At 45.3% G+C, this 25,679-nt stretch overlaps 1 long non-coding RNA gene across 1 annotated transcript; it reads left to right on the plus strand.

Annotated features, from left to right (window-relative positions):
* Positions 1–716: 716 nt before the first annotated feature.
* On the plus strand, positions 717–23,880 carry LOC140475974 (uncharacterized). The gene is made up of 3 exons (XR_011960390.1): positions 717–804; positions 2,408–2,519; positions 23,594–23,880. It is a non-coding gene; the product is annotated as an uncharacterized lncRNA (long non-coding RNA).
* Positions 23,881–25,679: the final 1,799 nt, after the last annotated feature.

Consider the following 25,679-nt stretch of genomic DNA (forward strand, 5'->3'; position numbering starts at 1 on the left):
TGGAGTGGGAGCTCGAGGTTTCCACATCCCTGGGAGTCACAGAGATGGTGACCCTGTGAGGGAGCAGAGTGGAGTGGGTGCTGGAGGATTACACGTCCTGGGAGTCACAGAGACAGTGACCCTGTGAGGGAGCAGGGTGGAGTGGGAGCTGGAGGAATACACATCCCTGGAAGTCACAGAGACAGTGACCCTGTGAGGGAGCGGAGTGGAGTGGGAGCTGGAGGATTACACGTCCCTGGGAGTCACAGAGACAGTGACCCTGTGAGGGAGCAGGGTGGAGTGGGAGCTGGAGGATTACACGTCCCTGGAAGTCACAGAGACAGTGACACTGTGAGGGAGCAGAGTGGAGTGGGAGCTGGAGGAATACACATCCCTGGGAGTCACAGAGACAGTGACCCTGTGAGGGAGCAGAGTGGAGTGGGAGCTGGAGGATTACACGGACCTGGGAGTCACAGAGACGGTGACCCTGTGAGGGAGCAGGATGGAGTGGGAGCTGGAGGATTACACATCCCTGGGAGTCACAGAGACGGTGACCCTGTGAGGGAGCAGAGTGGAGTGGGAGCTGGAGGATTACACGTACCTGGGTGTCACAGAGACGGTGACCCTGTGAGGGAGCAGAGTGGAGTGGGAGCTGGAGGATTACACGTCCCTGGGAGTCACAGAGATGGTGACCCTGTGAGGGGGCAGAGTGGAGTGGGAGCTGGAGGATTACACGTATCTGGGAGTCACAGAGACAACTTTCTGCTGCTGGGACCTGCCTGCACTGAGTTTGGAAGAAGTGCAAGAGCCATCACAGAAAAGGCTGTAAGTTCATTGGCAGATAATACACCGTTATTAGGGACTGTCAGTAAATTGCTGTAAGTCAGCAAAGTTAATTTTCCAATTCTGAAGTAAGGTTCGAACTCAGAATTAAGAGACACTGTGAGATTCTGTGCCAATATAGTCAATTACACTCAGTCAGCCACAGTGGAATAAGGGACTTAACCATATTGTTATTTCCCGGATGTTAACTTCATTCTAAGTAATTATTTAAGTTATTCTCGACTGTTGCATTTTACGACATGGCAAGACATATTTGTCAGATGGAAATTATGTTCTGTTACATTGGGAATTCATAGCCCCTGCTCGTGTCCTAGATGAACACGGGGTCTCGGAGATCAGACAGTGCTAGAGACTCTGTGATGCTGAGAGTTATGGGGATAGCGCACACAGAGAGCAGATCACCCTGCAGACATGACAGCCTGGAATAAGGAAGGGAATGGGGGACTAGGCAATCGAAGAGAAACAGTCAGGGAATCCAGGAATACCGTGATATCTCCCTCCCAATTCAGTTTCCCAGTTTGGAAGCTGATTAAGGTGTAGGCTGCTCAAGGGAGGGCAGTCAGAGCCATGTCTGTGGCCCCACAAGCAGCCTGACTGTACAGGATCGAAGGTAGAAGGAAGAAGGAACAATAGGAACAGGAGATTCCGGAAATTGAAGAAGATGTCAGTGTTTCTGTAATTTCAGGATAGTGGGGTTAAGAATGTCACTGTGTCTGCAGGACATTCGTCTGGGGTACAGTGAGCAGTCCAAGGTCACGTCCATGCTGATAGGAATGATCTGGGTAGGAAGGGTGAAGTGGTCTGGGAATCAGAATTTAGGGAGCTAGGTGGATAGTTAGCAAGCAGGACCTCAAATGTAGCAATCCCTTGGTTACTGCCAGTGCCGTGTCAAAGTGAGAACAGAACTCTGAGTTTTAGGTAGATGAGAGTGTGACTGGAACGATGGTGCAGCAGGAAGGGCTTCAGATTCCTGCGACATTGGGACTGGTTCTGAGGAAGGCAGCAATTGTGCAAGGTGGATGGGCTAACGTGACAGAACCGGGACTGAATTTCTTACGGGGTTTTTTGGGAGGGATTGAAAATAACTTGGCCTGTGCTTAGGATCCAAAAAGGAATATTAGAGGCGACTACCAGGATTCTCAAAATACTGGGAGATACATTTGGTACTAACTTACAACAACAAGTTTATCAGTGGAAGATGGAGCAAGAAAGAAAGCCTTAATCTGAGGTTCTCTGCATAGACATGAATACTCGGAGTGTGTAGAGTTACAGATGCAGATTGGTGTGTCTAAATCTGGCTCAAGGAATGGCAGGACTGGGTGTCAAATATTGCTGGGGATAAAGAATTCCAAAATGATAGAAGTGAAGGGAAAGGATGAAGGGAAAAGTACTGGTTTAAATTAGCATTAGTTTAGGAGTCCAAGACAAAGATGATCCATCCAAGGAAACAATTAATTTGGCTGGAGCTACAGAACAAAAAAATATACAATTACGCTGTGAGGTACAGTCTGTCGGCAGAAACCAAAACAAAAATGACGGAGGGAATAAATATTAACTGATATTAACTGTGTTATTGGTGTTGCAGGGTCACGAGGTTCGAGTATTCCTAGATTACATGGAGGAGAGCTTACTGCCGGAGTATGTGTCCAGCCCAAGACAACATGTACTGTTGGACCTGGTCCTTGGAAAAAGATGGGGCAAGTAGATCCAGTATCAGTAGGGGAAGATTTTGGGGAACAGCGATCATTTTATTGTAAAGTTCAGGATGATGATAGAGAATGATATAAGTAACTGAGAGTGAGAAACATTAGTGGACTGAGAGCAGCCTTCAATGGGGCAAGAATGAAGCTGGGAAGGTTTGACTGGAACACCAATTTGGTCAGAAAATGACAAACTGAACCATGGGCTCCCTGCAAAGACAAGATGGCTTGGGTCCAGTTGAGGAATGGTCCCTCAAATAGGAACAGCAGGATAAACAACCCCAATGCTGCTTCGTGTGATAAACAATAGAATTTGTGTCAGATGGAGAATCGAATTAAGAGCCACGAGGAATGCTGGAGGTTCAGAGGGGAGATGGTAGAGCAGAGGGGAATTATGGGAAAACTGAGAGCCACCATAGAGCTGTCCCGGAATCCTCCTGCGGGCCCCTCATAACGAGCGTATCAAAAGATGGAGTAAGGCTGCGTCAAAATTAGAAAGAGGATTTATACCTGGAAAAAGATCTTCGCAAGTAGTTAAGATGCACTTAGATGCGTTGTAGATGCATGTTTGACTGAAACATTCAGGAGGCGATTAGATGATATTTGATACAAAACAAATGTGAGGATGTGAATGAAGGAGGAGATCATTACTCAGCAAAGAGTTCAGTTGAAGAGCTGGTGTAGCCATGATCGACCAAATGATACCCTTCTGTGCCAAAAGGCGTCTGTGTCATTCCGTGTGATGTCTTGAGAGTCCTCCAAATCCATAAATATTCCGTCTTTATAACCTCGTCGATCCTGTATGATACATTCTAAATCTCCATCAGCCAATGTCGCCGTCCTTATCTCTGTAACTCATACAGGCCATACAAACCTCCTTTCTCTGGAATCTCCTCCAGCCCCAATAACCTTTCCTCTCTATAAAATATTTCTCAAGTCTTTACAGCTCTCCCCTTCTCTGCAACTATCTGATCCATAGAAACCTCATCTTTGCAATCTCCTCCAATCCACACAACAATCAGCCTTACTAACCTCCTCCTGCCCTGACAGATTGCAATATCTCCATAGACTCCAGCCACTGCAGTGTTCATTATATCTCCAACGTTCTCCATCACTGACAACACTGCCAATCTATTTTCTTTGCTCCAGTTCCTCCAATGTTCCCTGTTGTGTACCCTAATCCAATGCCTAACCAGCTGTGTAATATCCTCTAGTCCCAACCATGCTCCTGATTCTGTAACCACCTTCTGCCCCGACACAGCTCACTGTCTCTGCAACCTCCAGATTCTAAACCTGTCCTGATCTGTGGAAATTCTCCCAGCCCTCCCTCTCCCTGTAATATCTACCAGATGTTAAAACTGAAATAACTCCACAGAGGCTGGTATCCTGTTACCAAATCACCTTTTATTTCTTCATGCATGATCCATGGCACTGACCCAAGCTAGCTCAGAGCCGGCTCTTATAGTTAACAGAGCCCCTGAAGCTTCTGTTTATTTATGAGCCAGGATTCCCTGATTAGAGCCAGTTAACAGTCCCAATCAGGTAACACGTATTAATGAGATTTAACTGACTGACCTCGTTCCAATCACTGTAAAAACACTCTACGTATCTCTAAGGTTAATTAACACCTACAAATCCCCTAGTCTCTGAAACCTCCTCCAGTTTCACCAATGCTGTCTCTGTAAAGTTCCCCAAGGACAGTCCTGTACCTTTCAGTCGATCCTCCTGTTATCAATCTCCTGCAGGACCAATACAAGCTTTTTTTCCTGTTTTCTACAAACTCTCCGTCTCAATGTTCTCCACCCAAAATGTCTCTTCCTAATCACTAACTGGTTCCAAAGACTCGGTCTGCCGTTTGTGTGTGACGTTCTTCAGAAGGAGGAAGGGGTATTCGAAACAGGGAGCTTCATAAGGCATGGAGACCTTTACACAAATAGGAATGTTTGTAGAAACTAGTGGGTTTACAGAAGTGGGAAGGTTCATGGAACATGTCGGATGTTTCAGAGACTGGCAGTATGTCGGCACTGTGGACAGAATTTTTTTTATATCTGGAGCTGAGAGGTAAAGATAAATAAATCATGTGATAAATTGTCCCGGTAACATTTTCATCAGGTGTCGGGGAGGGTTTCTCTCTACAAGGCTCTCGTAGCCAGAATATTGATCTGGCTGCTCCAGCTTCATTTTCACTTCAAACAAAACCTAAAACTATTCTTGTCTTTGTAATCTTCTTCAGCCTCTAGAACAACCCATATCCCTGCAGTATCCCATAACTTTCACACACCTTCCTATCTCTCTAACCACCTCTGGACCCTACAGCAATCCTGGACTTTGCACTTGCTGCCATCCCTGAATTCCTTCCTAACGTTTGAACAAGGCCAATGAAATGGTAGGTTTCAATAACATGAACCAGGTCAGATGGAGCTGTCATAATGGAGATGTGGCTCCAGTGTGACAATGACCGAGAACTGGATATATCAAAGGGGTTTACCATTTACACAGGAAGGATAAAAAGGCTAACTCAGTGAAGTACACTGTGTATAAAGATTGGGATCAGTATTATTGTGATGATAATCAATTCACACACTGCTCCTCCCTGTTTTCTCCCCTCATTCCTGCGTATTGATCCTGTCAGATATTGGTAAATCTTGAAAACTTCATAAAATAGTACAGTATAGAGGAAATCACTCTGCACACTGTCTACATTGGACAAGATGTCATGTTATTTTTGAAGCCCTAGTTCTCTCTCCCCAGAGACGATAGGCCTTCCAGTTCAGCTCCCGGCACCTTTTTAAAATGGTTTGACAGTTTCTACCTCGACTCCACTCCCATGCGTGACTCCCAGATCTCAACCATACTCTGGGTGAAATAACAACCTTCCTCAGTACTTCGCTAATATTTCAATTAATTACGTTTAATATTCACCGTTTGTAATGCAATTCTACAAGAGCAAAATGTTCTCTCCCTTTCTACACAGGCTCCTGACAATATGTGCACCCCAATCAAATCTCCTCTCAGCATCCTCCATTCCCCTATCTTTCCCCATAACTGCACTTCCACTGTCACAGGGTAACGGATCTCCTCTGTACCCTCTCCAGTCCAATTCCATCCTTCCATGTGATCTGGTGACCAGAACTGTATACAGTCCCCAGCTGTGACTGAACTCATTATTTATACAGTTCCTGCCTAAGCTTCCTGCTCTGAAATTCTGTATTTTGGCTGACAGAGAAAATCATGCCAATTGCTGCATTAAAAAGATTATTGATCTGTCCAGCTACCTTCATTTATCTGCCCACACTGACCATACTCTCATTTATTGTGTCTTCCTCTCTATTGTTGATGTCCCCAAATGCCTTGCCTTGCACTTCTCTGGGTTGTTTGCTCCATTCACCTGGACCCCACAGTTTCTGTTTTTAAACAATCTGCCATGGGATCTCTTGTCAAATCCAAGTAAGTAACATGCAGTTCCAAGTTACTGCCTCAGACCGACACAGTCAGATTAATTACACACGATCTTCCTTGAAAAAATCAAGACCGACTCTCCTGGAGTCCCTGGGATTTCCTCAGTGACAGTTTATCCACTGTCGCAGAATTCTAACCTCGACCTATTCAGTCAGTCACTTGCTCCACATTAAACAAAGTTGCGGTATTAGCTGTTCTCCAGGCCTCCGGCACCATCCCTGCATACAGTGAGGATTTGATAATGTAGGTAAGTATAAGGCAGGGGATTTTCCCCGGCACCTTTTAACAGTCTGGAACATTGTGTTACCCCTTTTTAAGGAATTGAATCTCCTGTATAATTCTCCTTTCCAAGTTTGTTGCTCCCATTATTTCATCCCTATTTTGATTCAGACAGACAGAGGCCAAACCCATCTTATGATTTGGTCAAGTCTCATTTTAATCGGGTTTCATGGAGTGTTTCTCTCCACAAGGTGAATTGCATTTTCTCATGATACCATCCCCAATCTGCCTTATACCCTACCTGCCTGCGTGGTCTTCCTCTCATCTGACACTAACGTGATGATTTTTCCCCATCTTCATAAGAATTGCCCTCTGCCTGGATACCCAAGAATTTACCAGCCTCCCTGTTTCCAGGAGCCATCTTTAAAAAGTCATTTTACTCTTGGATTGTGAAGTCGAAATTGGCCTGGACATGGCAGAATGGATTAAACTGGGGCTCCACTTTGTGGGCAAGGCCCTGGTCCTGGTGTATGACATGGTTCATGAGCGGGACATTATCTTCCTCCAGGGATTGCAGGGGAAGCTATGACACTAGACCCTGCCAACTTGGTCAGAGGCTGATCCCTGGGTCAGTGAGGTGCCAGCCTTCTGGGTGAATATCTATCAGTATAGGAAGGAGGTCAGTGACCTTCTCCATGCACCAGGGTAAGTGCCACCATCTGCACTTTGTGACTTCACTCTCACTCTCTCTGTTACTGCACCCACCTCCCACCAAGGCTCATTTTCTCCCACTGTCAGTGAATGCAGCACCTTCTCTCAGTCTCTCTGTAATCTCTTCTCTGCCCCTCTGCCCAACTCTGCCTGGTGTCTGTGCTGCCCACTCACTCACTCAGAACACCTCGACACCTTCCCCCCAACTGTCCCAGCACTAACAGCTGTACCAACCACTTCCATTTCCCTAATCCTCCTTGGTAATTCTCACATTCCAGAAGGAACCATCCCAGACTAGGGCACAAAGAACGAAGAGGGATATGGGGCAGCCTAATATTCATCTCCTCACTCCCTAACAGGGGAAGGATCCTGACCCGAACAACCACGAGAGGCTGACTGACCGTGTCCAAGCTCCCAGACTGGATTCTGAGACTCCCCCTGACTCACTGTGCTGGGCACCGTGACTGACCGTGTCCAAGCTCCCGGACTGGGATCTGAGACTCCCCCTGACTGCTGGGCACCGTGACTGACCGTGTCCAAGCTCCCAGACTGGATTCTGAGACTCCCCCTGACTCCCTGTGCTGGGCACCGTGACTGACTGTGTCCAAGCTCGCTGACTGGGATCTGAGACTCCCCCTGACTCACTGTGCTGGGCACCGTGACTGACCGTGTCCGAGCTCCCGGACTGGGATCTGAGACTCCCCCTGACTCACTGTGCTGGGCACCGTGACTGACTGTGGACAATGATATCAAGCTTCCTGAGTTTGTGTTCCTGCTAAACACCAAGACAATAAAGCAGACGGGTGAAACAGGTAGCTCTAGCTGAGGGGAAACGCTGCTAAAGGCAGTGTAAGGCAAGGCAATAATTCTGTGAGCATTCAAGTCAGTTCAAAGTGAGTGTGTACAAACACGGAGTGAGCAGCCCAGAGGGACAAGCCATGAGCTGTGAGTGTGTTTCCTGAGCACAGTGTCCTTGTAGCAGCATTGCAATGAGAGTTGTCAGTATACCCTGAGCTGCAGCATTGAAGTACTGAAGCGTACTGTCAGTGGGTCCGGGATGTGCTGGGAATGCATGGTGAGGCTGGCATGTGTCAGATGCCATCATTGGTGGGTGTGTACATGCAGCTCCTCTCTGTGCAGTGTCCCCCGAGATGATGCTGTTCAGGATAGAAGTCTGCAGGAGCAAGCGCCGAGATGGAGTCACCAGGTAACAGGTCTGACTTTCGTGTCAAATTCTCCATATTGAGTATAATAATGTGGTTGTTGATCATCAGTAATCATTCAGTGAGGATCTCGCCTCTCCCGTGCTCAAATCTTGACATAAGCAACAGTCCAGTACAGGAACAGGCCTTTCAGCGCAGCAAGCCCGCACTGACGCATGATGCCGTTCTAAAGTTAAAACAAAAGTTTTTGCTCCAACACCCTCTATGTCATTCTATTCCCTACTTGCTTATACTTGTACCAAGATCCCTCTTAAACCTTGCTATATTGGCTTCTTCCCCTCTATCATTTCATTCCAGGCACTTTACATTCTGTCTGTAACAGCAATCGAAACTTACCTATCACATCTCCTGAACTTTCTCCCTTTTACCTAAAACCTACAGTCCTGAGCAATTGATACTTCTACTCTGGGGGGAAAAAGCCTCTAACTGTCCTTCTATCTATGCCTCTGATAATTCTGTAAATATCTGTCAGGTAGCCCCATATCCAATGATGCCCAGGTGCACACAAACCCTATATGTTCAATTTCTCCTTCTGACTAATACCCTCCAAACCAGACAACATGCTTGTAAAATTTTTCCATACCCTCTCCAACACTTCAACAATGTGTGGCAAAGAGTACTGTACACAATATTCTAAATGTACCTCGAAATAAGTTTCTCTACAGCTGCAATATGACCTGTTAGTTTTCATACTGCATGCTCTGATGCATGTCTGCAAGTTTGCCATCAGTTTTCTTGATCACCCTATCCACCCGTGTTACCCCTTTCAGGGAACTGTGGAGCTGTACACCTAGATCCCTTCGGATGTTGATGCGGCCAGTAGTTTTCCCATCCACTTTATACTCCTCTCCTGCATTAGACCTTCTAAAACACACCACGTCACAACTGTCCAGATAAAGTTACATCGGTGTTTCTCTGTCCAAGTCTGCAGATGACCTATATCCCGCTGTATTTTCTGGCAATCATCCTCCCAATATGCACCTCCGGCAATCTATTTACAGATCACAAAAGCACTGACCCACCACTACACTGTCTTCTCAGACCAAGCAGTTCTCTATCCATCTTACTAACTGATCCCCTTTCACTTCACCTTCTGTATGAGCCTGCCATAAAGAAGCATATTAAATGCCTTGCTAACATCCAAACGGCCAACATCCAGCCCCATTCCCTCATCAATCAATTTTGTCACTTCCTCAAAATATTCAGTCATGTTTGTGAGACATGATCCTCCCCACACAACTGTGTTGCCGGTTGCTAGTAAATCCAGATTAGAGTACTGTTGGAGCTGTACTCATTCAGACAAGTGATTATTCCATCATGTCCCTGACTTGAACCTTGGAGAGTAGATTCGATTCCTTACAGTGTGGAAACAGGGCCTTACATTCCTTACAGTATGGAAACAGGGCCTTTGGCCCAACTAGTCCATACCAACCCTCCGAAGAGTAACCCACCCAGACCGATTTCCCTCTGACTAAAGCACCTATCACTATGGGCAGTTTAGAATTGCCAATTCACCTGACCTGCACATCTTTGGACTGTGGGAGGAAACCACGCAGACACGGGGGGAATATGCAAACTCCACACAGTCACCCAAGGCCGGAATTGAACCTAGGACCTTGGTGCTGTGAGGCAGCAGTGCTAAGCACTGAGCCATCGTGCCGTTCTTGATGGTTAACATATAGTGGGGGCTGTGACAGTTACTGGACAGTGGGAGGTATATCGGGGTGTGATGGTTACTATACAGTGGAAGCTATGTCCGGCCATGGTGGTTACTGTACAGTGGAAGCTATGTCCGGCCATGGTGGTAACTGTACAGTGGAAGCTATGTCCGGCCATTCTGGTTACTGTACAGTGGGAGGCATGTCCGGCTGTGGTGGTTACTGTACAGTGGGAGGTATGTCGGGGTGTGATGGTTACTGTACAGTGGGAGGTATGTCGGGGTGTGATGGTTACTGTACAGTGTGAGGTATGTCGGGGTGTGATGGTTACTGTACAGTGGGGGGTATGTCGGGGTGTGATGGTTACTGTACAGTGGGAGGTATGTCGGACAGTGATGGCTACTGTACAGTGGGAGGTATGTCGGGGTGTGATGGTTACTGTACAGTGGGAGGTATGTCGGGCTGTGATTGTTACTGTACAGTGGGAGGTATGTCTGACCGTGACGGTAACTGTACAGTGGGAGGTATGTCGGGCTGTGATGGTTACTGTACAGTGGGAGGTATGTCGGGCTGTGATGGTTATTGTACAGTGGGAGGTATGTCGGGGTGTGATGGTTACGGTACAGTGGGAGGTATGTCGGGGTGTGATGGTTACTGTACAGTGGGAGGTATGTCGGGGTGTGATGCTTACTGTACAGTGAGAGGTATGTCGGGGTGTGATGGTTACTGTACAGTGGGAGGTATGTCGGGGTGTGATGGTTACTGTACAGTGGGAAGTATGTCGGGGTGTGATGGTTACTGTACAGTGGGAGGTATGTCGGGCTGTGATGGTTACTGTACAGTTGGAGGTATGTCGGGCTGTGATTGTTGCTGTACAGTGGGAGGTATGTCGGGGTGTGATGGTTACTGTACAGTGTGAGGTATGTCGGGGTGTGATGGTTACTGTACAGTGGGGGGTATGTCGGGGTGTGATGGTTACTGTACAGTGGGAGGTATGTCGGACAGTGATGGCTACTGTACAGTGGGAGGTATGTCGGGGTGTGATGGTTACTGTACAGTGGGAAGTATGTCGGGGTGTGATGGTTACTGTACAGTGGGAGGTATGTCGGGGTGTGATGGTTACTGTACAGTGGGAGGTATGTCGGGCTGTGATTGTTACTGTACAGTGGGAGGTATGTCTGACCGTGATGGTAACTGTACAGTGGGAGGTATGTCGGGCTGTGATGGTTACTGTACAGTGGGAGGTATGTCGGGCTGTGATGGTTATTGTACAGTGGGAGGTATGTCGGGGTGTGATGGTTACTGTACAGTGGGAGGTATGTCGGGGTGTGATGGTTACTGTACAGTGGGAGGTATGTCGGGGTGTGATGCTTACTGTACAGTGGGAGGTATGTCGGGGTGTGATGGTTACTGTACAGTGGGAGGTATGTCGGGGTGTGATGGTTACTGTACAGTGGGAAGTATGTCGGGGTGTGATGGTTACTGTACAGTGGGAGGTATGTCGGGCTGTGATGGTTACTGTACAGTGGGAGGTATGTCGGGCTGTGATTGTTACTGTACAGTGGGAGGTATGTCGGGGTGTGATGGTTACTGTACAGTGGGAGGTATGTCGGGGTGTGATGGTTACTGTACAGTGGGAGGTATGTCGGGGTGTGATGGTTACTGTACAGTGGGAGGTATGTCTGACCGTGATGGTAACTGTACAGTGGGAGGTATGTCGGGCTGTGATGGTTACTGTACAGTGGGAGGTATGTCGGGCTGTGATGGTTATTGTACAGTGGGAGGTATGTCGGGGTGTGATGGTTACTGTACAGTGGGAGGTATGTCGGGGTGTGATGGTTACTGTACAGTGGGAGGTATGTCTGACCGTGATGGTAACTGTACAGTGGGAGGTATGTCTGACCGTGATGGTAACTGTACAGTGGGAGGTATGTCGGGGTGTGATGGTTACTGTACAGTGGGAGGTATGTCGGGGTGTGATGCTTACTGTACAGTGGGAGGTATGTCGGGGTGTGATGGTTACTGTACAGTGGGAGGTATGTCGGGGTGTGATGGTTTCTGTACAGTGGGAGGTATGTCAGTCCATGATGGTTACTGTACAGTGGGAGGTATGTCGGGCTGTGACGGTTCCTGTACAGTGGGAGGTATGTCGGTCCAGGAAGCTGCCGACTGTATAAGTTATACACAATATGATTCTGCTGCTGCTGATGGGCCATTGTACCTCATGGATGATCGTGATTGTTTGCCTAACCTGTTTAAAGTCTGTACAATTCAGTACATAACATGGTGTGAAGGGTCTGCAAAATGTGAGGTTAGCCCTTGCTCCCCATAAGGACTGTGCAGTGAACATTGTTACCGATATATGAAATGTAGGGGTGATCTGCAGCAGGCAGATCAGTGATGATGTGGTCAATTATAGGTTTCCCTTTTCTTGGTTCCCCATAACCTGCCGCAGAGCAGTCAAGCCACCACAGTGTCCAGCATCAATGCTGAGCACTATGATTATATTAGATTCCGTACAGTGTGGGAACAGACCCTTCTGCCCAACCAGTCCACGCCCACCCTCCGAAGAGTAACCCACTACCATGGCCAATTCACCTGAGCTGCATTTCTTGGGACTGTGGGAGGAAACCCACGCAGACACTGGGAGAATGTACAAACTCCACACAGGTAGTTGCCCAAGGCTGGAATCAAACCTGGGTCCCTGGTGCTGTGAGGCAGCAGTGCTAACCACTGAGCCAACATGCCACTCTATATTGACTATGTGCCATGGAGCTGCCCTCTTCTGCCTGCCTGTACCTTTCAGTGGTACAGAACCTACCAGAGAGGATAGTGATGCCTGGGACATAGTCCTGTTCACAGAATCCTGCTTTACAGACAATATCTGATTGTTGCTTGATTAGTCTGTGGGAAATATACAACAAGTCAATTTTACATTCTGTATAATTGAAGAGTTAATTTCAATTTATTTCTTACATTTTTAAATAAACCAAACATCATTGTTTTTCAGTTGAAAGCAATTGAAATGAACAATAACTGATTTACCAGAGCGCAAACCTAACTATTACAGTTCAGTGAATGTAGTAAACAGCCAATTCATGTTCAGTTCAGTGAACACATCATCTTACAGGCAGCAAAGCTGTTGGAAATGACATTGAGAAAGAGCCTGAACTCAGACACAGTGTTACTGGGCCTCTCCATGACGTCCAAAACACTGGCCATCTCCAAGATCTGTTCAGAGAGCTTCCTAACTGGAGCTGGACAGTTACTGACACAATCCCTCACAATAGACTGGTTAGAGACATACCTGAACAACAGGGAGATGTGTGTGGAGCAGACTGGTCAATGGACTAGCACATGGCACTGGTCAAAATGCAGTTCAACATTTATAACAATGACCTGTAAACAGCCATGTCTTGGAAGTATATCCCTTCCAGTGTGGGACCTAAAGTCTGTAGTTCTGTACCTTGGACGCAATCCTGAATGAAAGTGTTATAAAGGTGATGGACTCCTGCAGCACATGGCATCTTACATCGAATCCCTCATAAACCATATCCAGTATATGTTATCTCGACAATGTCAGTATCCAAACAGATTTGTGCAGCGCCATTGATGGCCGGCAGCGGTACAGCCCAACGTACTTGTGTGTGACTTGATCTGGAAATCTCTGTGTAAATGTTTGCAACATTGTTCTAACCATTAACAGTAAAGTCTTATTACTGAAGGTCCGACATCCTTTCGTAATACGAACTTTTAGATTGTCCAATAAACACAAAATCCCCACTTTATTCAGTTCATTTTTATAACAATATGATGAAAACAGTGCACAACTCACAGTATGGAGCATTGAAATGATGGGTCTCAGTTCCACACCCAAGAGCAATTTATTATTAAGTGCAAGGACTTTGAAATAGAGCATAGAACATAGAACAGTACAGCAAAGAACAGGCCCTTCAGCCCATGATGTGGTGCCGACTACTGATCCTTGTGTCTGCACCCTCAAATTTCTGTGACCATATGCATGTCCAGCAGTCTCTAAAATGTCCCCAATGACCTTGCTTCCACAACTGCTGCTGGCAACGTATTCCATGCTCTCACAAATCTCTGTGTAAATATCCCGCCTCTGACATCCCCTCTGTACTTTCCTCCAACCGGCTTAAAACTGTGACACCTCGTGTTAGCCATTTCTGTCCTGGGAAATAGTCTCTGGCTTTCGACTCTATCTATGCCTCTCATTATCTTGTATACCTCAATTAGGTCCCCTCTCCTCCCTTTCTCCAATGAAAAAAGTCCGATCTCAGTCAACCTCTCTTCATAAGATAAGCCCTCCAGTCCAGGCAGCATCCTGGTAAACCTCCTCTGAACCGTCTCCAAAGAATCCACATTTTTCCTATAATAGCACGACCAGAAATGGATGCAGTATTCCAAGTGCGATCTCACCAATGTTTTATAGAGCTGCAACAAGATCTCACAACTCTGAAACTCAATCCCCCTGTTAATGAAAGCCAAAATACCATGTGCTTTCTGAACAACCCTGTCCACTTGGGTGGCCATTTTAAGGGATCTATGTACCTGCACACCAAGATCTTTCTGTTCCTCCACACTGCCAAGAATCCTATCCTTAATCCTGTACTCAGCTTTCAAATTCGAACTTCCAAAATGCATCACTTTGCAGTTATCCAGGTTGAAATCCATCTTCCACCTCTCAGCCCATCTCTGCATCCTGTCAATGTCATGCTGCAGCCTACAACAGCCCTCTGTACTGTCAACGACACCTCCAACCTTTGTGTCATCTGCAAACTTGCTGACCCATCCTTCAATCCCCTCATCCAAGTCATTAGGAAAAATTGCAAACAGTAGAGGCCCAATGACAGAGCCCTGTGGAACACCACTCGTCACGGACGTTCAAGCAGAATATTTTCTTTCTACAAGCACTCGTTGTCTTCTGTAGGCCAGCCAATTCTGTACCCAGACAGCTAAGTTCCCCGGTGTCCCATTCCTCCTGACCTTCTGAATGAGCCTACCATGTGGAACCTTATCAAATGCGTTGCTGAAGTCCATACACACCACATCCACTGCTCGATCCTCATCATCACCTGCCCCTCACAAAGCCGTGTTGACTGCATTTAATCAAGCCATGATTTTGCCGACAGTCAGAAATCCTATCCCTCAGAATCCTTTCTAACACCTTGCAGACAACAGTCGTGAGACTTACTGGTCTGTAATTGTCGGGGATTTCCCTATTTCCATTCTTGAAGAGAGGAATTACATTTGCCTCCCTCCAGTCCTCAGGTACGACTCCAGTGGAGATCGAGGATGCAAAGAACTTCGCAAGTGGCGAAGCAATTGCATTTCTTGTTTCCAAAGCAATTGTATTTCTCGTTTCCAAAGCAGCCGAGGACAAATTTGATTCGGGCCTGGCAACTTGTCAGTCTTAATATTGCTCTTCAGAGGGTCTGTGTGGACCTGTTGGACCTAAGGAACGTTCCACATGTAAGCTAAAATGTGCTGAAAAAAGCAGTGTGTGTGTTATCATTTTGCTTCAAACCTCAACCCACAAAGTCTCATTTGAAGACCCTTCTAAGCTATTGTCCATCCTTTCAGCAGTAACTGACTTGTTAATTAATAAAGCAACATCACCTCCTCTTTAACACCCTGCCTTGTCCTGTCTATAGTTCCAGTACAACAGAGTATTGAGTTGTTTGCTCTAACCTCCCTCAAAAGAGCCTCTGTGATGGTAAAACTGTCACACCTCCACATGTCAACTCATTCCCTTATCGCACCTGTCAGCCTGTCTGATAATACTCCCAGCATTAATCTAATCTGGAATATAATACCTGGAATACCCTGTACCTCGGAGTTCTTCAATCATTTCCTGTTTCTTATCAAGCTGCTCAAATCATGAACCACAACTCTAACTCTGGCACTAAATGAATATATGCGGAATTGTAATTTCTTTTTTTAAAAAAAAACATATTCATCAAATGCAACTTTCCAGAACTGAGCAGTCAGCTCCACATACAATGAGTTTCTGATGGTTAATTCCCCACTCAGTGTACAGAGGGGACAGCCCTCAGTAGTGGAGAAAGTGAGGACTGCAGTTGATGGAGATCAGAGTCAAAATGTGTGGTGCTAGAAAAGTACAGCACGTCAGGCAGCATCCGAGGGGTAGGAGAGTCGATCTTTCGGTCATAAATTCTTCATCAGGAAGGCATTGGTGCATTCCTTTATTTTTTCATTCCATGATTCACAGAATGTTGTGAACTGTGCTTACTTAGGGAGGCAGCACTGTGTATTGCACTGAAATGGAAAGCATTCAATCAGTTGGTTGGATAGGGTGCAGAAAAGTTGAGGGGAAGTATACACTGATTGAATGAATTACAAACATAAGGATAGGTAAATCCCCTGGGCCAGATGGGGTTACCCTAGATTACTCCAGGAAGTGATGTGAGAGATTGGCGTGCCTTTGGTGATGATCTGTGCGTCCTCACAGTCCACTGGAGCAGTGCCAGCCAGATGATTGGAAGGTTACAAATGATACTCCCTTGTTCAGCAAATGGATTAGGGATAACTGTGGGATTGACTGAACAGTCAGTCTTACATCAGTGTGGGCAAAGTATTGCAGACGTTTCTGAGAGGCCGGATTTACAATTACTTAGAAAACAATGGTTTGATTAGACATAGTCAGCATGGCTTTGTAAGGAGCAGGTCATCCCTCAGAAACCTTATTGAAATCTTTGAAGATGGAAAAAGCACATTGATGAAGCGAGACCAGTAGATGTGGTGAACAAGGCGTTCCCCATTGTCGGCTCATTCAGAAGGTACAGAAGCATGGGGTGCAGAGATATTTGGCTGTCTGGATACGGGCGTGGCTGGCCCACAGAAGACAGAAGATGAAAGCAGTTGGAAAGTATTCAGCCTGGAGCTCAGTGACCAGTGGTGTTCTACAGGGATCGGCTCTGGGACCTGTGCTCTTTGTGATTTTTATCAATGATTTTGATGAGGAAGTGGACAAGTAGGTTAGTAAGTTTGCCAATATCACGAAGGTTGGTCGGGTTGTGGATAGTGTGGAGGGCTATTGTAGTTTGCAACAGGACATTGACATGATGCAGAGCTGGGCTGACAAGTGGCAGATAGAGTTCAACTTTAAAAAATGTGAAGCAATTTTTTTAAAAGGTTGTATTTGCATAAAGCATACAGGGTTGAAGGCAGAATTCTTGGCTGTGCGGAGTGACAGAAGGATCTTGGGGTCATTGTCCATCGATCTCTCAAAGTTGCCACCAAGTTGATAGGGTTATTCAGAAGGAATACGGTGTGTTGTCTTTCATTATCAGGGAGATAGAGATTATGAGCAGCGAAGTTTTTTCTTTGCTCTATAAAGCTGTGGTTCAACCACACGTGGAAGCCTCAGAGAGTGTGCAGAGGAGACTTACCAGGGTGCTTCCTGGACTGGAGGGCATATCTTACAACGAAAGTTTGAGCTGCTAGGGCTTTCCTCCAGCAGTAGTAGTAGAGTCAGATCCATTAGGGATATTTAAGAAGACTCTTGGATATGCACACGAAAGTTAGTGCATTGAAGGTTATATAGGTTAGTCTGATCTTAGAGTGGGATAAAAGGCTGGCAAAACATTGAGGGATGAAGTGCCTGCACTGTGCTGTACTGTTCTATGTTGCAAATTTCACTCAGCTTGTGGATTTTCGTCAGTTGGTGAATGTGTGAGGGAGTGAGGGAATGGAGTGTGTGAGGGAGTGAGGTGTGTGAGGTCAGGAAGGTGGGTAGGGACGTTAGACCAAGACTTCCATTTTTGATGTAATTGTTACATTCACCTAAGTGTCAGCACAATATGTGTGGTTATCAAGACCAGACAAAATCCACAAGTTCAGTTATTAAAACGATTTTGGCTTGCTGTTTGCTCCTGGTTTCTACAGATACATTCTGCTGGGTGACCCATGAATTAGTATCTGAATATCCACAGGCATGTTTCATTTTGTTTTGATACTGTTGAATGTGAAGGTACATTTATTGGATGTAGTTTCAGAGGGTTCACTGTAAGACACAAAATGCTTCAATAGACTGTCAAATGTGAACGTTTTCACCCAGTGTCTGGCCCAGGGGGCAGATGTACGGAGTCTGGGGGACATGCCAGATGTCATCACCATAAGTAATGTGTGCGTTGTGATTCTGACACTCCATGTCCATACATCTGCTCCATGGGCCAGGCTCTGACTGATGATGAACTAGTAAGGCCTGGTTCTTGGTCAGTCATTGGTATCTAATTTAGACAGTATTTGTGCCTACACTGAGAGCAGTGATAGACTGTTGGCTAGTTTCCTCCTGCTCAATGTGGATTCCAAATGATTCTCTGTGAGGGAATGTTTCTATGACTGCCCTGACACAGGTTGGAAACTCTCTTCACAGATTCAGGACCAGGACAGGGTCTCTGTCATCGCTACATGCAGCTGTGAGGTCCAGTAGCACTGTACCTGAATTCAGTCCTTTTAGAATCCACTTTTAATGTCGGTCATGATGCAAAGTGATGGGTTTGCTGACCTGAACAATGATCAGGAGTTTGCCATATTTATGAATTGGGCAATAATAAAGTATGAGCTTCAATTATTCAATGAACAATAACTGCATCATCTCTGAAAACAATGAAGTTGATTTTATATTGATAGAATTAAAATATAAACACCAAACAATCTTTTATGATACAAAAGTAAGGAATCACATTTTTATTTTTATCGAAAAAGGACATGTTGTCTGACTGTGCTGGTGATCACAATTACACATTGAATCTCAGTATTCAAATGCATACATTGTCACCCTATCATTTGCAAAATGGTTGACCTCTACATGATTTAATATTCAGAGTGAGCAAATGATTGAACAATCAAATAGAATTATAACTCTGACACATTTAAATATAATCAATCGATTTAATTTCTCCTCTGAAATGTGTGAGCTTCAGTTATTTGCCAACAATTCTATTAGTTTTAAAATAATGATGGAAAAGGATAGACTAGATCTAAAAGTTGAAATTCTAAATTGGAGAAAGGCCAATTTTGACGGTATTAGGCAACATCTTTCAAAAGCTGAGGGCGGCAAATATTCCCAAGTAAGCAGTCGGCTAGAAAATGGGAAGTCTTCAGATGTTAGATAGCTGGAGTCCAGAGACAGTATATTCTTGTTAGGGTGAAAGGAAAGGCTGGTAGGTATAGAGAGTGCTGAAAGACTAAAGAAACTGAGGGTTTGGTTAAGAATAAGAAGGAAGGATATGACAGATACAGGCAGAATAGTTTGAGTGAATCCTTAGAAGAGTATAAAGGCAGGAGGAGTACACTAAAGAGGGAAATCAGGAAGGCAAAAAGGGGAACATGAGATAGCTTTGGCAAATAGAGGTAAAGAGAATCCAAAAGGATTTTACAAATACATGAGATAAAAAGGATAAACAGGGAGAGAATAGAGCCCTCAAAGATCAGCAAGGTGCCTTTACGTGGAGTCACAGGTGATGGGAGAGATACTAAACGAGTATTTGATATCAGTGTTTACTCAGAAGAAGGACATGGGAGATGTAGATATATGGAGAAATAGATGGTGATATCTTGAAAAATGTCCATATTACAGAGGAAGAAGTGCTGGATGTCTTGAAATGCATGAAGATGGAAAAATCCCCAGAACCTGATTAATCAGGTGAAACTTGAAAGGGTTCAGAAAAGATTTACATTCATGTTGCCAAGGTTGGAGGGTGTGAGCGACAGCTGGAGGTTGAACAGGCTGGGACTGTTTTCCCTGAAATGTTGGAGACTGAGAGGTGACCTTATAGAGGTTTATAAAATTATGAGGGGTATGGATTGGGTAAATAGACAAGGTCTTTTTCTTCTGGGATAGGGAAGTCCAGAACTAGAGGGCATAGGTTTCGGTTGGGTAGGGAAAAATGTAAAAGAGATGTAAGGGGCATTTTTTCTCACTCAGAGGATTGTACGTGCTTGGAATGAACTGCCCGAGGAAGTGGTGGTGGTTAGTACAATTATAATATTGAGATGGCGTCTGGATGGGTATATGAATAGAAAGTGTTTCGAGGGATATGTGCTGAGTGCAAGCAGGTGGGAATATATTGGGTTGGGATATCTGGTTGGCATGGACAAGTATGACCAGACAGTCTGTTTCCATGCTGTCTATCTCTTTGACCCTGTGACTGTAATTTAGAAATGATAATAATTTGACATGCACTATCAAATAAATAAATCGTTTATATTATTAAATTGTAGCATACAATAAGTTGAAAAGTTGCTATTTTTAGAATGAATGATAAAGAATAAAGAACATTCCAACACAGGAACAGATCCTTCGGCCCTCCAAACCTGTGCTGATCCAGATCCTCCTATTGTCTAAACCTGCCACCTATTTTCTAAGGTCCTGTAACCCTCTGCTCCCTACCCATTTATATTTCTGTTTAAATACATCTTAGATAACGCTTTCGTTCATGCCCCAACCCACCTCCGCTGGCCACACATTCCAGGCTGCCACCGCCCTTTGTGTAAAAAACCTCCCACATATATCTGCCCCAAACCTTTCTCCTCTCACTTTGGACTCATGACCCCGAGTATTTGAGTTCCATAATCTGGGGGAAAAACTTCTTGCTATCCACCCTGTGTATATCTGTCTTGATTTTGTTGACCTCAACCTTCGACTTTGTCATGAAAATAGTCCTAATCTACTCAATCTTGCTTCATAACCAGCACCGTCCATCCCAGGCAGCATCCTGGTGAACCTACTCTGTACCCTATTCAAAACATCCACATCCTTTTGTTAATGTGGTGACCAGAACTATATGCAGTATTCCAAATGCGGCCAAATCACAGTCCTATGCAACCGTAACATGTCCTGCCAGCGCTTGTACTCAACACCTGATCCAATGAAGTAAAGCATGCCATATGCCGCCTTGACCACTTTACTTACTTATGTTGGCATCTTCAGGAAACAATGGACCTGAATACCCAGATCTCGCTCTAAGTCAATTTTCCCCAGGACTTTTCCGTTTACTGTATTGTTCATTCTTGAACTGGATCTTTCAAAATGCATCATCTCACATTTGCACAGATTGAATTCCATCTGCCATTTCTGTGCCCACCTCTCCAATCAATCTATATTCTGCTGTATTCTCTGACAGTCCCCTTCACTGTCTGTTACTCCAACAATCTTGGTGTCATCTGCAAACTTGCTAATCAGGCAGCCGATACCTTCTTCCAAATCATTGATATATATCACAAACAACAGTGGTCCCAGCACGCATCGCTGTTGCACAACACTGGTCATAGGTCACCATTTTGAGAAATCCCCTTTCACTATTACTCTCTGTCTCCTGTTGACCAGCCAGTTCTCTATCCATCTAGATAGAACTCCCTGGACCCCATGCGACTTCACCGTCTCCATCAGCCGACCATGGGGAACCTAATAAACCGCCTTACTCAAGTCCCCCAGTACCTTCTCCAGCAACTTCCCTACCACTGATGTCAGGCTCGCCGGGCTGCAATTACCTGGATTATCCCGCTATCCTTTATAAATAAGGGGACAATATTAGCAATTCTCCAGTCCTACGGGACGTCACCCATGGTCTATCATCCTACAAAGATATATGTTAAAGCCCCAGTTATTTCCACACTCACATCCCTCAGTAACCTGTGGTTGAACCCATCCAGACTTGGAGGCTTGTCTACTTTAATACCTTTTAGAGTATCCAAAACTTCCTCCCTCTTTATGTCGACTTCATCCAGAGTATTCGGGGATCTATCCCTCACCTCAACATCCGTCATGTCCCTCTCCTTGGTGAATACAGATGCAAAGTACTCACTAAGAATCTCACCCAATTTCTCTTAATCCTTTCTTCCTTTGTCCTTGTGTATGCCAAACATTTCTCTAGTTACCCTCTTGCTCCATATCTATGAAAAGAACTCTTTGGGATTTTCCTCAACCCTGTTTGCTAACGATATCTCATGACCACTTTTAGCCATCTTAATTCCTCGCTATTTACTGTGAAATGTGACTAGTGAAAAGAAAATAAACATTTGTTCGTGTGAGTGGGAACTCAGACCTTTTCAAAGTATTTTGTGCAAAAACAATATTTGAAATCCGTCTCAGTGCAAATAAAAAGCAAGAGAAGAAACCTCTTGGGAGGAGTAATTTTCGGCCACTGTCCCCCCAAAGTACTTCTGAGGTGGAAAAGAGTGAGGGTTTGTAAAAAGGGCACAACAGTAACTATGGGTGGCTTGAACATGCAAATTGGCTCAATTAATCAACTGGACAGTGATATCCTTGAATATAGAGTGTATGAGAGAGTATTTCTAAGAGCAGGACGATATGGAAACAACCAGAGAATGGGGCAGCACGATGGCTCAGTGGTTAGTACAGCACCAGCGTCCTAGGTTCGATTCCAGCCTCGGGGGACTGTCTGCGTGTAGTTTGCACATTTTCCCGCTGTCTGCGTGGGTTTCCTCTCACCGTCCAAAGATGTGCAGGTCAGGTGAATTGGCCATGCTAAATTGCCCATAGAGTTAGGTATATTACTCAGAGGGAAATGGGACTGAGTGGGTTCCTCTTTGGAGGGTCGGTATGGACTTGTTGGGCCGAAGGGCCTGTTTCCATACTGTAGGGCATCTAATCTAATTTAGATTTGATATTATTTGGCAAGGAAGGATTGGTGGATGAGCTTTATCTTGGAAGAAGTTACCACAACATGCTGGAGTTTCACGTTCAGATTGAAAGAGTGAAGACTGAGTCATACATGAGAGTTTTAGTGTTAGGCAATAATAATTATACTGACCTAAGGAAGGAAGGCTGTATGGTCTGGGGGGAGCAAAGAACAGTCAAAGGCAGGACAGCTGAAGAAATTTGGCAAACAATTAGGGAGATACTAAAGATTGAAGAGGAATTTCATAACGGAGAAAAATCATCCATACCTTGATAAGGAAGTCAAGGATAACATGAAGGCACATCCCAGTGCATGTCATACTGCACATGTTAGTCACACTGTGGAGGATTGGGCAAGTCAGTGGCCCCGTGGTATTACCATTGAATTCTTATGTGATAAACCCAGATAATGTTCTGGTGACCTGGGTCCAAATCCTGCCACAGCAAGTAGCAGAGCTTGAATTCAAATCCGGAATTTAGAGACTGATGGTGGTTATGAATCGATTGCCAAGAAAAACATACCTGGTTCACTGATGTCCTTTAGGGAAGGAAACTGCCGTTCTACCATAGATTCTCCACTCTCAGACTGAAGACGTTCCTCCTTATCTCCATTCTAAAGATTATCTCTTGACTCTCAGGCTATGTCCTTGATCTTTTCTCTCCTCAATGTGAAAGCATCTTCCCAATGTCTACTCTGACCAGGCAACCAGTATTCTGTATGCTTCTAAGAGATCCCCTTTCACCCTTATAAACTGCAGCACCTATAGACCCAGAGACCTCATATGTTGAGCTTGTAATTACTAGGACCATTCGTATGAAGCTACTCTGAACATGCTCCGGGGTGGTACATCCTTCCTGAGTAATGGGGCCCAAAACGGTACACAACAAACCAAATTTTGTCTGACCAGAGTCTTGTAGAGCCACAGAAGTCCATCCATTCAAGTCATTGCAAAAGAAATGCCATCACTGTATTTAAGGCCACCTTAAATAATAATCTTACGATGGACAATAATACATTTACCATGGAGTTACAAAAATGAACAATGATTAAAACATGCTGGGAAGAAGAACCTAGCCTTGACCAAAGTCTCTGTGCTCTTCCACATGCTACAGAATGCAGACAGGCTGCAGCTACCCACAAATGGTTGCAAACAAACCTGACAGCTCCAGACCCTGTAATACACACCTGAAATTGGACCTGAATGGGACCATGGAATGTCGCCTTTGGGCCATCAATGTGACAACCCCAGGTTGGATCTGATTAATCAGGGTAAATGAACCTGATCATTTCATTGGCAGATTCTTCACACCCTCCCAAAAGGCGTGAAGACTTGGGAGGATAAGAATCAACGTAAAACTGCTTAGCGAGTGGTAGCTCGAGAAAAACCACTGAAAGACAAGACACCGACAAGACCATCAGAAGAACAAGAAGACTTCACCACGTGGAATCTGGTCAACTTCTAATGGGGTGATATGTGATCATCCAAAGTTCAGTTAAACAATAAGATAGATTGTAGTGTTTTTCATTACGGTATTGTACGTTTTATTGTTCTAATATTAATTGTGTTCAATAAACAAATATCATTGTTTATAAGAGATGTCTCAGTTCTTTTGCTGAATATAAAATTTCAAACACAGTATTTCCCTTAGTTTCTTCATCTTGATTCTTCATGTACAAAGTAAAAAGTTATTGTTCCCTTGCAAAATACCAGTTGTCATTGGCTGCTATCCTTGAAGGATCCTTTTATTCCCACTCTCGACCTTCTGCCAGACAGTCAAGCTTCTGTACACACTAGTACCTAGTCTCTGACACCATGGGCCCTTGTCTTACTCAGCCATCTCCTGTGAAGCACCTTGTCAACGTCCTTCTTGAAGTCCAGACACACAGTATCCATTAGCTCTCCTTAGTCGAACCTGCTTGTTACATCCTCAAAGCATTCCAACAAATTCATTAGCATGACCTCCCGTTGATGAAACCATACTGACTTTGCCGTACTTTACCAGGCACTGGCAATTATTCAGAAATCTCATCAATCACAATGGATTCCAGGAACGTACCCATGACCGGGGTTAGGCTAATCAGTTTTTAATTTTCTGTCTATTGCCTCATGCCCCTTTTAAACAGGAAGCCAGTGAGATCCAAGATGGCGGCGGCCCAGTAGGTCTGAGTCTGCAGAGCTCTGCCCAAGACTCAGGCAAATTGAAGTACCCACCCTCACCTCACCTGCTAAATTGCTAAAATAGCTTTTGCCCAGCAGCCCTAGCCATTCTACATCAAACTTTAGCAGTCTGATGCTTTTTAAAATGACCAGAGGTAAAGTCTCTCACAGTTCACAACGGGCAGAGCCCAGGCAGGGACTTTTCCCCCACTACCCCTTAGCAACAGAGACGCCTGCGTCCACCCCGGGGCGTGACCTGCAAGGGCAAGCCTAATCTCGGAATTTCTTAAACTCTGAGAGAAGATTGATGAGTCCATTGAAGAGACACTGTTCAGGTTGGAGTCGATCTCGGTCATGATGCAGAAACATGACGGAGAGGTCGAGAAACTCGGGCAGCGTGTCGGGGGAGGGGTAGGGCGGGTCAATGGGCCTCGGCCTCCGAGACCACTGATGAGTCATCCATGGGTCAGGTCTGGGCTCTGGAACATCGAGATCCGACCTTAGATGATCATATTGATGACCTCGAAAATCGAGGTCATCGGAAAAATATTCGGTTGCTGGGCCTTCACGAATGGGAGGAGGAACGTCAGCTTGTTGATTTCCTGGAGCCATGGCTCCCACAGCTGCTGAAACTGGAGTTGGAGCTGGGCTGGTTGCCGGTTGAGCGGGCCCACCGGGTTGCTGTGCGCCGGCCCGGCTTGGACCAGCGCCTCTGCCCGGTCCTAGTTCAACTTCAGCATGAGAGGGAAAAACAGATGCTGCTTGAGTCCACCAAATGTTGGGGAAGGATCGCCATGCCATGATATGCAAGGCCTCTAGGATAATGTTATTCTCTGGCTGTGGTCCGCAAGAGGAAGGCAGTTGATGAGGCGAAGAAGCGTCTGAGGGATTTAAATATTCAATATTCTATGCGATATCCGGCAATGCTATGCTACAGTCATGGAGGATCTGTATCAGATCACCGAAAAAAGGAAAAGAATTCCTGAATGCTCTCAAATAAACTGCAGGATTTGAACTGTATGGTTATGACCTAATTTTGC

Source organism: Chiloscyllium punctatum, chromosome 4 (genome assembly GCF_047496795.1).
Source record: "Chiloscyllium punctatum isolate Juve2018m chromosome 4, sChiPun1.3, whole genome shotgun sequence".
Taxonomy (NCBI): domain Eukaryota; kingdom Metazoa; phylum Chordata; class Chondrichthyes; order Orectolobiformes; family Hemiscylliidae; genus Chiloscyllium; species Chiloscyllium punctatum.